Source organism: Melanotaenia boesemani, chromosome 13 (assembly GCF_017639745.1).
Source record: "Melanotaenia boesemani isolate fMelBoe1 chromosome 13, fMelBoe1.pri, whole genome shotgun sequence".
Lineage (NCBI taxonomy): Eukaryota > Metazoa > Chordata > Actinopteri > Atheriniformes > Melanotaeniidae > Melanotaenia > Melanotaenia boesemani.
Window position 1 is genome coordinate 1,818,543 of NC_055694.1, and position 5,116 is coordinate 1,823,658.

Consider the following 5,116-nt stretch of genomic DNA (forward strand, 5'->3'; position numbering starts at 1 on the left):
CCAGTGTGTAGCATCTTTTAATCCCAGTATAAGCCAGTCTGTAACAGCTTTTAATCCCAGTATAAACCAGTGTGTAGCATCTTTTAATCCCAGTATAAACCAGTGTGTAGCATCTTTTAATCCCAGTATAAACCAGTGTGTAGCAGCTTTTAATCCCAGTATAAACCAGTCTGTAGCAGCTTTTAATCCCAGTATAAACTAGTCTGTAACAGCTTTTAATCCCAGTATAAACCAGTCTGTAGCAGCTTTTAATCCCAGTATAAACCAGTCTGTAACAGCTTTTAATCCCAGTATAAACCAGTGTGTGGCAGCTTTTAATCTGAGTATAAACCAGTCTGTAACAGCTTTTAATCCCAGTATAAACCAGTCTGTAGCAGGTGTCAGACTGGGAGGTAAAATGATGTAAAATGAATGTATGAATAGATTTAGCAGCATAAAGGTCGACCAGAAGAAGAAAGCAGAATTTATTACTAACAGAACTTTGTAGAAATAACACACAGACCAACAGTGACCAAACCTTTTCTCATCTCATCGTTCTCTCAAGTCTGGCTTTCAGGAGAAAAAATATTGTTATTGAAACAAACACACAACAGAAACTATTTCCATGTTTCCACTTTTCCTCATTTCCAGTTTATTCCTGCTACTATTTACCTGCTATCCTCACTAAACCAACTCCAGCTCAGCTGCTTTGTGGCGCCACCGTGCATCAGAAACGTCTTCTTGGCTTTATTCCAGCCATAGAGGAGCATTATTTTTCTTCTTTTCACACACACATAGAACTTTCTGCTCACTGGTTGATCTTTGCTGCTCCTGGATTGGACGTTACCATCAATCTAAGCTCTCTGATTGGTGGATAGTCTGACAGGAAGTGGCTTCACCATCATGTCCAGGTCTAAATAGAGTCTTTTAGCAAATAGTAGTGATGGTGATGTTTTATGGTGAAATTGTGATAAATAATGCTGTTATCATGGATCATTGGGGATTTACCAGATAGAGTCTCTGAATAAAACTACATTTAGTGGCTGGATTGTAAACCGTCCTGGAAGGGATAGAAATGCTGGAAAACTTCCATAGATAGCTAAAGGGTAAAATATCCATCACATTTACCCCACAGAGCTATACACCACCGCTCCTGGTGGAGGAGGTAGACCTTGGGAAATCTGATGGAGGTTAAGGGTTAAATAAAGGCTGAAAATCGTAATGATGTCAGTGATTCAGACGGTTTCATGATTTGTTTCAGGGGAAACTTCAGCTGTTAGAAAAAGATTGATCAGCTGTTGGTGTGTGGAGTCAGAATAAAGATGAAGAAACGTGACCTGGTTAATGGTGACCTGGTTTAACGTAACTTTGGTTAACGGTTGACTCTGGTGATTAGTGACTTGTTAACTGTGACTCTTGTGAACGGTGACTTGATTAATGGTTGACTCTTGTTAATGGTGACCTGGTTAACAGGGACTTGATTAACGGTGACCTAGTTGACGGTGATCTGGTTAACGGTGACCTGGTTAATGGTGACTCTGGTTAATGGTGATTCTGGTTAATGATGACCTGGTTAACGGGGACTCTGGTTAACAGTGACCTGGTTAATGGTGACTCTGGTTAACAGTGATTCTGGTTATTGGTGATTCTGGTTAACGGGGACTCTGGTTAATGGTCACCTGGTTAATGGTGACTCTGGTTAACAGTGACCTGGTTAATGGTGACTCTGGTTGATGGTGACTCTGGTTAACAGTGACCCGGTTGATGGTGACTCTGGTTAACGGTGACCTGGTTAATGGTGACTCTGGTTAACAGTGACCTGGTTAATGGTGATTCTGGTTAACAGTGATTCTGGTTATTGGTGATTCTGGTTAACGGGGACTCTGGTTAATGGTGACTTGGTTAATGGTGACTCTGGTTAACAGTGACCTGGTGAACAGTGACCTGGTTGACAGTGACTCTGGTTAACGGTGACCTGGTTAATGGTGACTCTGGTTAATGGTGATTATGGTTAATGATGACCTGGTTAACGGGGACTCTGGTTAACGGTGACCTGGCTGATGGTGACTCTGGTTAACAGTGACCTGGTTAATGGTGACTCTGGTTGATGGTGACTCTGGTTAACAGTCACCCGGTTGACGGTGACTCTGGTTAACGGTGACCTGGTTAATGGTGACTCTGGTTAACAGTGACCTGGTGAACAGTGACCTGGGTAATGGTGACTCTGGTTAATGGTGACTCTGATTAATGGTGATTCTGGTTAATGGTGATTCTGGTTATTGGTGATTCTGGTTAATGGTGACTCTGGTTAACAGTGACCTGGTGAACAGTGACCTGGTTAATGGTGACTCTGGTTAATGGTGATTCTTATTAATGGTGATTCTGGTTAACGGGGACTCTGGTTAATGGTGATTCTGGTTAATGATGACCTGGTTAACGGGGACTCTGGTTAACAGTGACCTGGTTAATGGTGATTCTGGTTAACGGGGACTCTGGTGAACAGTGACCTGGTTAATGGTGACTCTGGTTAACAGTGACCTGGTTAATGGTGACTCTGGTTGATGGTGACTCTGGTTAACAGTCACCCGGTTGACGGTGACTCTGGTTAACGGTGACCTGGTTAATGGTGACTCTGGTTAACAGTGACCTGGTGAACAGTGACCTGGTTAATGGTGACTCTGGTTAATGGTGATTCTGATTAATGGTGATTCTGGTTAATGGTGATTCTGGTTATTGGTGATTCTGGTTAATGGTGATTCTGGTTAACGGTGATTCTGGTTATTGGTGATTCTGGTTAACGGGGACTCTGGTGAACAGTGACCTGGTTAATGGTGACTCTGGTTGATGGTGACTCTGGTTAACAGTCACCCGGTTGACGGTGACTCTGGTTAACGGTGACCTGGTTAATGGTGACTCCGGTTAACAGTGACCTGGTGAACAGTGACCTGGTTAATGGTGACTCTGGTTAATGGTGATTCTGATTAATGGTGATTCTGGTTAATGGTGATTCTGGTTATTGGTGATTCTGGTTAATGGTGACTCTGGTTAACAGTGACCTGGTGAACAGTGACCTGGTTAATGGTGACTCTGGTTAATGGTGATTCTGATTAATGGTGATTCTGGTTAACGGGGACTCTGGTTAATGGTGGTTCTGGTTAATGATGACCTGGTTAACGGGGACTCTGGTTAACAGTGACCTGGTTAATGGTGACTCTGGTTAACGGTGATTCTGGTTATTGGTGATTCTGGTTAACGGGGACTCTGGTTAATGGTGACCTGGTTAATGGTGACTCTGGTTAACAGTGACCTGGTTAATGGTGACTCTGGTTGATGGTGACTCTGGTTAACAGTCACCCGGTTGACGGTGACTCTGGTTAACGGTGACCTGGTTAATGGTGACTCTGGTTAACAGTGACCTGGTTAATGGTGACTCTGGTTAATGGTGATTCTGATTAATGGTGATTCTGGTTAATGGTGATTCTGGTTAATGGTGATTCTGGTTAACGGGGACTCTGGTTCACAGTGACCTGGTTAATGGTGACCTAGTTAACGGTGACCTGGTTAATGGTGATTCTGGTTATTGGTAATTCTGGTTATTGGTGATTCTGGTTAACAGTGATTCTGGTCAACGGGGACTCTGGTTAACGGTGACCTGGTTAATGGTGACTCTGGTTAACAGTGACCTGGTGAACAGTGACCCGGTTGACGGTGACTCTGGTTAATGGTGACCTAGTTAACGGTGACCTGGTTAATGGTGATTCTGGCTATTGGTTATTCTGGTTAATGGTGATTCTGGTTAACAGTGATTCTGGTCAACGGGGACTCTGGTTAACGGTAACCTGGTTAATGGTGACTCTGGTTAACAGTAACCTGGTGAACAGTGACCCGGTTGACGGGGACTCTGGTTAACCTGGTTTGCTTTGACTGAGCTTGGTGAAGTGTGTTTTTAGAAGAGCAGCAGGTGAACCTGAGGCAAACAGGTATGTCGGTTGTTCTGCATCACACACCTCTGTTTCGCCACCAGACCAACACGACTGTGAGCACATGCAGATTCCAGAAATATCCTGAACCTACACCAGGATGGACCATCCTGAGCCTCTTTTTACAAACCCAACAGTGAGGAAGAACGACTCGCTCCTCATCCTCTACCTCTCAGCAGGTCGTCTTATTTAAGTGACTGTGTGGAGGTTTTGGGGGGAGTAACTGTACTCTAGAGTCAACATCTGTCCTGCAGAAACAAGCAAGACAGATCCTTTATTACCCTTTAAAGAAGCACTACGGAAAGCTAGTGGCTTTCCTCAGTGGCGCCCGCTATTGACACCTGATCCAGCATCGTCATCATCCCACCTGTCCTGCGACAGTAGAGGAGTGTGATCCTGACTCTTGTCTAATCGCTTCTTCTGAAAACATCTTCTTGTGTTTCTTTGCTGAATCAGTGTGTTCAGAACGGCGGTGTGTTTACATCCGCTGGGCGGCGGGTGATGCGGTGCGTAAAGCAAAAGTCTGCTGCAACGTCACGTGGCCCCCCGGAAGAGGAAGAAGTTAACTGGTTTGGTTTCTCGCCTGCAGGACGCTGCGGGCGCCGTCGGCTCCAGAAATGCAGTATAGACTGTTTGTTTATTTAAATAACATTAAATTAATTCAACCAATCAATAAAATAACTACAAAGGCTGGAAGTGGGTTAGAAAAATCCAACGTTCTTAAAATTAAACATTAACATTCACTAATCTGATTCACTTTCAAATAACTAGAATCCTGTATAAATGATCCAAAAATGATTCTTTCTAAGAGACGGAGGTTATGACTTCATGGCCAAATTAAATTTCAAACATCATTCCTTCATGACATTAAAACATTTTCTATTTCTACACGACCCGTCCAACAAACTAAAACACCGTTTTAATATCTGGTCGCACCTCCTTCAGCTCTGATTCCAGCAGCTTCTCTGTGGCGTCGTTTCCAGAAATGTCTGCAGTGTCACAGCGTTCAACACAAATTAAAAACCGCTCTGAGGCTGAAGTCTGAGCTGTGGACAGAAGTTGGAACGGAGACTCTGCTGGATGCTATGTCGTCTTAAATCCGTCCACCCAGAGGGTTAAACACGTCTTCTACCCTCCGTCTGGTGGACTTGTAGAGG

General features: G+C 43.9%; 1 long non-coding RNA gene across 1 annotated transcript in view; it reads right to left on the bottom strand.

Moving 5' to 3' along the window:
• Positions 1 to 1,239: 1,239 nt before the first annotated feature.
• Positions 1,240 to 5,116, bottom strand: part of LOC121651629 — an 18,033-nt gene continuing 14,156 nt past the window's right edge. The window contains exon 3 of the long non-coding RNA XR_006012456.1: positions 1,240 to 1,252. This is a non-coding gene — a long non-coding RNA (uncharacterized LOC121651629). The remainder of the gene's footprint in view (positions 1,253 to 5,116) is intronic.